This window comes from Octopus bimaculoides, chromosome 7, assembly GCF_046866305.1.
Source record: "Octopus bimaculoides isolate indiv1 chromosome 7, ASM4686630v1, whole genome shotgun sequence".
Lineage (NCBI taxonomy): Eukaryota > Metazoa > Mollusca > Cephalopoda > Octopoda > Octopodidae > Octopus > Octopus bimaculoides.
Window position 1 is genome coordinate 9620024 of NC_142934.1, and position 11423 is coordinate 9631446.

General features: G+C 36.4%; 1 protein-coding gene across 12 annotated transcripts in view; it reads left to right on the forward strand.

Moving 5' to 3' along the window:
• Positions 1-11423, forward strand: part of LOC106884453 (mediator of RNA polymerase II transcription subunit 25) — an 87768-nt gene that overhangs the window by 64239 nt on the left and 12106 nt on the right. The gene's annotated exons all lie outside the window — the stretch shown is intronic.

The window sequence follows — 11423 nt, forward strand, 5'->3', positions numbered from 1 at the left end:
GGGTACACCAGGCTCATGCATCACAACCATGTGTGCATGACGTGGTGACCTCATATCAAGATAAACAGTGTATGATCTTGCAGGTGGAGCCCAGTTAGAATTTTCTTCAGGTTGAGTAGCCCATCCCACTGAAAAGGTCCCTGAATAAGGTTTGTTTAGGGATGATGAATGAAGCACCCATGTTTCCAGAGGTGAGTTATTCAAACCCCAAAGAATTCCTCTCAACATATGGCTATGATGCTGCTCCCACCTCTACTTCTGCTTGTGATCAGAGATGCACATATTGTCAGCCATTAAGGGACATGCTCAACTGGTTAAGGTCAAGCAACTGACAAGCAAATCTGTGGTATTGAGCAGAATATTTCCTGCAGCCCAAGACAAAAATCATGTACACGGTAATACTTGCAATCATTCAAGATCAGAAGCCATGAGAGCCACTGCCTGATATTGCATCCGGGCATGGCACTGCATCCGACTACAGTACTGCACCAGGGTATGGTACTGCATCAAGGCATTATTATTGTAATAATTATTATTAAGGCGGTGAGCTAGCTGAATCATTAGCATGCTCGGCGGAATTTGAATTCAGAATGTAACGAAGGGCAAATTACTATTGGTATCATGTGTACTTTCCTCATTGACCTTAACCTTCATTATTATTATTATTATTATTATTATTATTGCCTTTGTTTAAGGTGGTGATTTGGCAGAATTGTTACTGCACTGGAAAAACTGCTTAGTGGCATTTCTTCTGAATTCGCATTCTGAGTTCAGATGCCTCTGCGTTTGTCCTTTTGTGGATGGGGGTCAATGAAATATGTACTAGTTGAATACTGGTGTTGACGTAATCGATTTTCCCCCCTCCCTTGAAATTGCGGGTTTTGTCCCAAAATTCGAAACTAAAAGCAGCAAGCTACCAGAATCATTAGCATGCTGGGCACAATGCTTAGTGGCTTTTTTGTCTGTCTTCATACTCTGAGTTCAAATCTTGCTGAGGTCGATTTTGCTATTCATCCTTTTGTGGGGTCGATGAAATTAGTACCAGCTGAACAATGGGGCCGATGTAATTAACTTTCCCCCCTCCTCTGAAATTGCTGGCCTTGTGCCAAAATTTCAAACAGATATTATTGGTTCTTTTTATTTTCCTTCATGATTGCTTATTCTCATATAATCATTACCATCATGATCATTGAGACAAACAGTGTTGAGCTTATTTCCTTTCTTGTTGAATTATTCTCATCTGAAATATCCTTGTTGAAATCTGAAATCTTGATTAGAGAGATTAGTTGCAGGTGCTCCAGTATGGCCACTGCTCCTATGTACTATCTGGTAAAGCAGTAGTTTTTTTTCTTCTTTTTATAGTGTAAGGCAAAGAATTAAAAGCCTCATGGTATTCAGTTAATTCTCTATATGTTCCAAGTTCTGATTCCTTTGAGAGCTTTGCTTTTCGTTGTTCCAGGAAGTTAAAATATCAGTACCAGTCAACCACTTGGGGTCAATTTGTTTGATCCTTTTTTTTTTCCTCCAAAATTCAAGGCCTTACGTTTGTATAAGAAATTATTATTATTATTATTATTATATGTTTGCATAAGAAATTATCATTATTATTATTACATGATTGCATAAGAAATTAATATGATTAATATTATTGTTATTTATTATTATTATTATATGGTATGGCTTCTGTGTTTCTTTTCATATTTTGAAAATCATGCCTAATGCTCCAGTTATTGGTGTTGTTCTTTTCATCTTCATGCTGCACGTCTTGAATACTTCAATTTCAAGGTTCTTGTACTTTGGCAGAATCATTAGCATGGGGGGAAAAATGCTTAACGGTATTTCTTCTGGCTATACATTCTGAGTTCGAACTCTGCTGCAGTCAATTGTACCTTTCATCTTTTCTAGGGCAATAAATTAAGAAGAGTGCAATATGATTTCAAGGTTGTTTAACCCTTTCATTACTGTATTTATTTCGAAATGTTCTGTGTTTCTTTCAATTACTTTAAATATAACAAAGAATTTAGTAAGATAACTCGGTTATCATTAAGTTGGTGTTAGGAACATAAGTTGTGACTAAGGTTTGGTGGAAGATTTTAATTCAGAACTTATGAAAACAAGACATTTGTACTACAGAACCAGAGGTGGTTTCAGCTGAGGCGGTATCGAAAAGTTAAGAATTGTTTCTCTATTATATATTTTAACCCTTTTGTTACCATATTTCTGTTGAGATGATCTGTGTTTCTTTCAATTAATTTTAGATATAACAAAGAATTTAGTAAAATAACTTAGTTATCATTAAGCTAGTAGTTAGGAACAAGACTACATGGATGGGAGGCAAGCTTCTTAACCACACAACCATACCTACATGTTTGTAGGTAGAGGCCTGGCAGTGTGATATAGAAGTTCTCTTTGCAACCACGTAGCTTTAGGTTCAATCCCTCTGCACAGTACCATGGGCAAGTGCCTTCTATTATAGTTTTTGCAAGAGAATTTGGTAAATAGAAAATATATAGGAATCAGTTTATGTGTGAAGGTACCTGGCTGAGTTATAATATTTGACTTGCAATAGTAAGGCTGAGAGTTCAATTTCCGGTGGTGATTTGTATCCTTGGACAAGAGACTTAATTTCACTTTGCTCCAGTCCACTCAGTTGGAAAAAGTGAGTTGTACCTGTATTCCAAAGGTCCAGCCTTGTCACATTCTGTGTCGTGCTGAATCTCCCCGAGAACTAAGTTAAGGGTACACATGTCTATGGAATACTCAGCCACTTGCACGTTAATTTTATGAGCACACTGTTTGGTTGATAGGATCAGCTGGAACGCTTGTCATAACCGACAGTGCCAGGTTTAGAGCACCGCGGCGTGTAATCACGCAGGTGCGAGTTCGAGTCTCGTAGCTGGCCCTCAACACTTTTTAGTCCAACCCATGCTAGCATGGAAAGTGGATGTTAAATGATGATGATTTATGTATGTCATGTATGTATATGTGATTGTGTTTGTCTCTCCACTACATGATAACCGGTGTTGGTTTGTTTACACCTTGTATTGTAATGGTTTGGCATAGGGCACTGAATAAGTACCAAAACTTAAAAATAGATCCTGGGGTGGATTTATATGACTAAACCCTCCAATGACTGAAACAAGTGACAGATTAACACACACACACATACACACGAGAGTGGGTTGAAAAGTTTGTAGGCTGACTATGAAGGAGTGATACTAGAAGTGAAATCTTGCATGCATTAATTTCAACTGCATTATTTCTTTCCAGATAAACTCCCGCCTGACTGTTGAAAGAAAACTTCAAAAGTAACTAGTAGTGACAAGATTTGGCGTCGTGGTATCATTAAAAACCTGCAGAAAAAGGGTTTAGCCTTTAAAGACATTCATGCTGACATAGTTGCTGCATTAGAGGGTGATGATTCAGCTTCATCAATTGTGAAAAAGTGGGGCAGCTTAATGTAGGAGGTGAAGGGAGAATCTTGAAGGTGACCCAAATTCTGGACACGCTGCAACTTCCACCACCAAGGAAAACATTGATCGTGTTCACCAAATGATGGTGGATGATGGGCAATTGATTATAAATCAGATAGCCAATGCTTTTCGCATATCATGTGAGAGAGTTGAGAATATTCTGCACAATGAACTTGGCATTGATGAAGGCTTCTGCTTGGTGGCTGTCATGTTGTCTGACATTTGATGTAGAGCACACCAGGCTAATCACATCACGGGGAAAATTCGACATTGTTTGCAGCAGATCCAACTGGTTTCCTTGAATATTTTCTAACCCAGGATGAGTGTTAGGTTTGTTGAAAGAATAGCAGACAATCTGTAACATTAGTAGTTAAACAAATCTTCATTGTCTTACAGCTGTTTCAACACCTTCCCTGAAACTATGCTGTTATATTATTATTATTAACAATACTCTTGCACTTGATGTTTGAAACAATCTCATGAAGGATATTTTCAAAATGATATGTTTTGAGGAAATGTTTCCCTCCTGTCCTCATGAGCTGAGGTATATAATAGGTGCACCTTAAGTGTTAGTGTTGGCTTTTCTCTCATTGGCACTTGTCTCACCATAAATGAGGAGTTGATGTTATCCCTTCACATTATGTGTATATATAAACATTTCTTATACAATAGGCGCAGGAGTGGCTGTGTGGTAAGTAGCTTGCTAACCAACCACATGGTTCCGGGTTCAGTCCCACTGCGTGGTACCTTGGGCAAGTGTCTTCTACTGTAGCCTCAGGCCGACCAAAGCCTTGTGAGTGGATTTGGTAGACAGAAACTGAAAGAAGCCCGTTGTATATATGTATATATGTGTGTGTGTTTGTGTGTCTGTGTTTGTCTCCCCAACATCGCTTGACAACCGATGCTGGTGTGTTTATGTCCCTGTAACTTAGTGGTTTTGCAAAAGAGACCGATAAAATAAGTACTAGGCTTACAAAGAATAAGTTCTGGGGTCGATTTGCTCGACTAAAGGCGGTGCTCCAGCATGGCTGCAGTCAAATGACTGAAACGAGTAAAAGAGAGAGTAACCATTTATATATGCATTTTAACCCTGTCAACTATCTTCCATCTTGTCTCCCTCCACCGATCTTCCGTTGGGCCTCTCCCACCTCTACCTTAAGCCTCTATATCTTTTAACGTTTGTTTTTATGCTAAGTTATATATAGAAACAATTTTAACATGAAACTGAAGGATTATTTCATACTTTTAGTTGAGTACATGTTTCTTAAGCTTTTACAAGGAAAAAGTTGACTGTGCCTTCGATGTTTTAGCTTGCCTACCTTCGTCAGACAGTTTGACAAAGGCAAGCAAGGAAATCGAAACACATTTATATATCTTTGAGAAGACCCGGCAAGCCAAGTAAGATCGTTGCCAGTGCCCCTGGACTGGTTCTTGTGCGGGTGGCACATGAGATGCACCATTTTGAGCGTGGCCGTTGCCAGTACCGCCTGACTGGCTCCTGTAGGATTTTCGAGCGAGATCGTTGCCAGTGCCCCTGGACTGGCTTGTGCGGGTGGCACATAAAAGACACCATTTCGAGCGTGGCCGTTTTCGTGCGGGTGACACGTAAAAGCACCCACTACACTCTCTGAGTGGTTGGCGTTAGGAAGGGCATCCAGCTGTAGAAACTCTGCCAAATCAGACTGGAGCCTGGTGTTGCCATCCGGTTTCACCAGTCCTCAGTCAAATCGTCCAACCCATGCTAGCATGGAAAGCGGACGTTAAACGATGATGATGATGATGATGACATCTATATATATATATGTATATTTACAAATGTATGTGTGTGTGTGTTTGTATCTCTATATATGCTTCTTATTAGCACAAAGCCAAGCTGTATCTAATATAGATTAATCATTCTTTCGACCAAATTGCTGCCTACTTTAATACACGGTTTTTCTGTGTGGCCTTTTTCCCCCACTTATGCTTTCTTCACATTGAGCAACCTCTCTTAATAACATTTCCGTTCCTTTTACTTTGTGACTTTGTTTAGGGCAAGTGTGCTTCTGCCATTCTGTGCTTATTCCTATCTTTATGTGTCAATTATCTTCAGTACACTGCCTTGCAATCTAAAACACTCAATGCCGCAGATCCTCATCTTACAGAACATGTACAAAACTTTAAACACTTTCTACTTAGCTCTTTACTAAGTATCTTTGATATATATCTTCTTTTCTAGTTCTTTTATTACTTTCTGGTTTTGTACGTGCTTGTTGTTTTTTGTCTATTATCAACTCAATACGGTCTTCGGAATTATTTCCATTGCTTTATATACAAGATGGAGTGCTAAAAATCAAACATATGGCCATTTTGTAGTCTTGGTATTTCTCTTGTCCTACATACAAGGCATGTTGTTCTAAGGAAAATAAGAAAATTCTGATAAAGTATTCATCTGTAAAATGCTTCATCCCAAGTAAACAAACAGCAGGGCGAAATTTGAGGGAAAATTGCTACTCCCTTTCTCACTCACTCACTCATTGCTCTTGCTTGATACGGCTGGGGTCATCCCAAGTTAGTGGTCCCAGAGGCATCAACTTTTTTATAGCCAACCAGGTCTACCAGTGCTCTTCATCCACTGGCGTTTTCATGCCAGCCCCTCTGCATCTTCCAAAATGATGTCGAACCTCCGGAAAGCTTCCTTAATCTCATCCAGCCATCTGGTGCGGGGCCTGTCATGGGACCTCTTCCAGCCTGCAACTGCTGCATCGAACAAGAATGGCAAAAAACCCAAAAAACAAAGACAATGTGTTTGATCAAATTGTTGCATTTATACTCTCCAATGTACAAATAAATATTTAGAATTTACAATAAATTATATAGATATCGTCATTGTTTAATGTCCACATTTCTATGCATTGCTTGGGGTCAGGCAGAATTTGTTGAAGCAGATTTTCTTTGGCTAGATACCCTTCCTGTTGGCAGCCTTCATCTGTTACCAAGCAAGATGGTATTTTCCCATGGCCAGACACGTCCTTCATGGAAAGACTGGGAATGAACAAACTCACTTGCAAAATGATGATGATGATGATGATGCTTGTTTACAACCATCGCACAATTTCTAGACAAAGGCACACACAACACAAAGCATTCACTTACACATACAAATAAACACACACACACACACACACACACACACACACACACACACACACACATCAAACAATGAGAATGAGTGCTCAACATTGCATTGGTGGATAAAATTTCTTTATTTGTGTATTAAGGCTACCATTGATTTCATGTTAAGAATAATACCTTAACAGTTTTTCAAGACGATCACAGACAGACGCATGCATGCACACACACACACACACACACATACATACATACTGCACCAAGGGGGTTTACAATTAGTCGGTCACTCTAGAGTATACCGACAACACACAGTTCAACGTAATGCGTGCTTTGGACCAGCCCCTAGGCACTAACTACTCATAGGGTTGGTTTTCTCTGTGTATACAGCCGGAATATTCTATTTGATACTTACCAACCATAGGCTGGAACCACAGGTTTAACCGGCCCTATCTGGTGCATATCATTTCAAGTACCCGATTCTACCCAAATCCTTATTCTATTATATATATATATATATATATATATATATATATATATATGTGTATGTATGTATGTATATATATATATATATATATATATATATATATATATATGTATGTATATAGGCTTCTTTCAGTTTCTGGCTATCGTAAGGATTTGAGATTTGGTTAACCTTGAGCTATACAAGAAGTTTGCTCTAGGTGCCATGCAGTGGAACTGAAGCAAGGAGGACAAATGATTGCGAAGCAAGTTTCTTAACCACACATCCAAACCTGCACTTATACATACATGTATATGTATGCATATATGTGTGTGTGTGTATATATATATATATATATATCTCCATCTATCCCAGCAATACTGCCACTGGCATAAATTTATTTGAATTCTACACCTTGTTATATACATATATATCTGTCTGTGTCTGGTTGTCTCTTTCTATCTATCAAACTACCAGCCTTTTTATCAGTCTCTCTCTCCACCTGTCCACCCACCCATCTGCCCACCCACCCACCCATCCATCCGTCTGTCCGTCCGCCCACCTTGTGGCATCCTAACTCAAACAAGAATGACTATAATATATTTTTATATAAGAAATTCTACACTAATAATCAAACACTTACACAGATACACATCTGCATTGACAAGTTCCCCTTCAATTAATTGTTCGATACTGAAAAAAATTAAAAGTGTTTACCAAATTTCTCACCTAATTTAATTGTATTGGCTTCTTAACCTGCAATTTTCTTATTGAACTGCATCACTTCTTATTATGCTGCTGTTTAACTAAATCATTAACCTCATGCAGATTGTTATTTTTTTAGTGGCTTAGAATAGAGTTGCTTAAGTTAATTTCTGAACAGCTATTCACATCGTTATTCCTTACACTAAATTAGTCGTATCGTTGCTTAAAAATTTAATAAGAAAAAACAATTTGCATTCGACTGATGTTTGCTTCATTTTTACTTACCCTTTTCTGTTTTGTAATCTTTATTTTTTCTTTTTTTTTTTTATTCTTATTTACTTTTCATTGCTGATTTTATTCATAGCTTCTTTTGACATCTAAAAACAAAACCCCCGACTAAAAACTTTTTCTTCTTTTTATTATGATTAATACTTTTTTTGTTTTCCTTTTTGCTTTTGAAGCTAAAACTAAACTAAACTAAACTAAACTAAACAAAACAAAACAAAATACACCATAAAAATTATTCTATTTAGTTTGTTAAATGGCAAAAAACAACAAAACATTGTCATTTGCTTTGATGAGACTAATTTCAGATTAAAAATTAAAAAAAAAAATAAAGTAATATTCTAATCTTATTTCAAAATAACATTTAAAGGGAAATACTGACAAATAAAAATGACTTTTTTTATATTTTAAAAATGAGTACTAAGCAGGAAACCACTTTGAACTTGAGGTAGTCTTCTGATGGATTGAGTTTGTAGCCTGGTTTCAATTCCAAATTGAAGATATTTCATTCCATTTGTATATATTGCTCATTCCTATGAGAAGGCTCTGAACAAGATGCAATCTTATTCTTGAATTATTAGTAAGCTGGATAAATTGTTTAGGAGCATTTTTTTTTCTCTGGCTTTTTATGTTCTGAGCTCAAATTTTGCTGAGGTCGACTTTGCCTTTTGTCCTTTCAGGATCAATAAAATAAGTTGATGTAATCGACTTAATTCCCTCCCCTTAGAATTTGCTGGCCTTGTGCCAAAATTAGAATTATTTACCATAGCTGGCTGTTGGATTTTATTTCTTGGAGTGAAGTACTAAATATAGTCTCATTTACTTAGTTGGAAAGTCGGTAGAAGGCATTTTAAAATACAAAGCTCAAAAGATACTCCACTGATCTGTGTTTACCGTAAATCCTTGAGTATAATCTGCATTTTTTTCCCCAAAATTTAAAGGTCAAAATCCCTCGTGTGTACTATATACGAGGTTAAAAATGAAAAATATTTTCTAAGCAATGTCCGGCAATGTTTGTTCAGACGCATTTTGTGATGTCCGGCAATGTTTGTTCAGACGCATTTTGTGATGTCCGGCTTGTAACTGATTGTGATAAATATGTGCCGAAAGTAGAGAAGATTATTTGGTATTCTTTCTCAGTTTTACAGATTTTGCTTTTGGCTTTCTCGTGTGTTTCCATACATTATGATGATAAAAGTAACCTACCCCACCAAAAAAAAAAAAAAAAAAAGGCAAAACAACAATTGTTTCAAGGAGTGTACTTCCAACATAGCTAGTAAAGAGGTACCATATTTGATGGCATCAAAGAAACGTGAGCATATTAGGTGCATATTCAAATGCAAAAGTGCATTAAAGCTTATGACGGCCCAACTTAACATTGCATGGATTTTTTTTTTTTTTGAGATGTCTTTTTGAGAAAAAATGCATGTCTTATATGCCATCAAATACGGTTTCCTGTTCTTGGATTAAGTACTTTTTGTCATCTGTTTATGTTCCAAGTTCAAATCCCACTATGGTTGATTGTATTTTTCTGAAATCTATCATATTCTGAAGTTTATAGATCGTTACTTATCATTTTTGGAAATTAGCCTTGTGCCCAGTTCTAAGTAAATTGTTAGTTAATGCGATCAGATTAATGGATGACAGAATTGGTGGCACACCGAACAAAATGGATATAGTTATGTCTCCTTTATGTTCTGAGGTCAATTCTGCGTCTCGTTTGTTGAGGGTGATCAATAAAATAAGAACTAGCAAAGCACTGTGGTAGATTGAATCAACTATTTTACTCTCCTTCAATAATGTGTGGCCTTGTGTCTGTATGAGAAACCTTTATTGGTATAGCTTGTTAGTACTGTGTACAGGTTAGCAATATAGATATACACAGCTATCATAGATAAGCCAAATAAAAGGTATATACTTAATCCTTTAACATTCAGTTTATTCTGTCTAATGTAATGCTTAATCTATTCGCATTGTTTTGAATTAATCATGCATTATCTTGTAGCTTTGAGGTTTCAATGATGTGATTGTTTATTTCTTAGAATGACATTGTAGGGTAGGTGTGAAAGGCTGGATCTGGCTGTTTTAAATATTAATCCTTTAGCATTCAGATTGTCCTGTCTAATGTAATATTTATTTATTCACTTCATTTTGAATTAATCATGCATTATGTCTTTACTTCAAGATTTCAGTGATTGATTACTTTTAGAATGTAACGTAGGTATGACAGGCTGAATCTGGTCAGTTTAAACATAAAGCAGGTAGAATATTCGGGATGGATATGGCCGGTTTAAATGCCAAAGGATTAAACATAAGCCTTGTATCTGTAATTACAAAGATGAATTATAAACCATTTTTCAATGAGTTGTAACGTATTAATGGGAGAAATGAAGGAAAGTTTTACAAACCTTACGATCAGTAATTTTTTTTCTCTGAACAACATTACCAATAATCCAATTATCACTTAATGAAATGGCTTTAATATATTAAGGCTGACATTCTCTCGTTGCCCACTTTCTTTCACATTATCTACAAGGTGTTGGTTAATGCTTGAAGCTTATAATTTTCTAAACCCATTATCTTAATTTATTCGATTTTGCTTAGCTTTCTACCACTGAATAAGAAATTATTGTTTCCATGTAATATAAAACTTGTAAACTATTTCTACTAATTTTATTCTTATAGGTTTGTGGCAGGGTAAGTGGCTCTTTGAAATGTTTTTATTATTATTATTATTATTATCATTATTATTATTATTAAAATACACAATGCAATTTTTTGGCTGTTAAATCATATTTTTAAAAATTAAGAGAAAATAAAATCACGTATAAACTTCATTACTTAATTAGTATTTGAAGCCTACGGATGTTTATTGAAACCCTTTTCTCAAGAAGCTTAAGGGAATTCGTTTACTGGAAGATGAAGCTTTGTAATGAAGAACTTTCTTTAATATTTCCATATAAAGACCACTTCGTTTTTATGTATTGTCATTTAATTTTGAATGAGCTCAATGAAGGTGGTTCTTGTAAAAACTAAACAGAACTGCCAGGAATGATATTGAGCAGTGGTTCTCAACCGGGGTCTATAGAAGATTTATGGAGGTCCACACAAGCAAAATAGTAAATTAGGGATCCATAGTAGTGTATTAAGGGTCCATGAAACGGCAGGATTTCTTTCTCTTCTGTTTCATGTGGTCCAAACCACGAAAGTCAAATGTGTGGAAAGCAAAATAGGAATTTTGAAAGAAGTAATCTATACGAGTAGATTTTAAACATTGAAAGGCTATGGAGATCCACCAGAGTAAAATAAGAATCAAAATGGTTCCGGGGGGGGGGGGGAGGAAAAAAAACGGTTGAGAACCACTGAAGTAGGGAAGGAAAAGAAAAGAA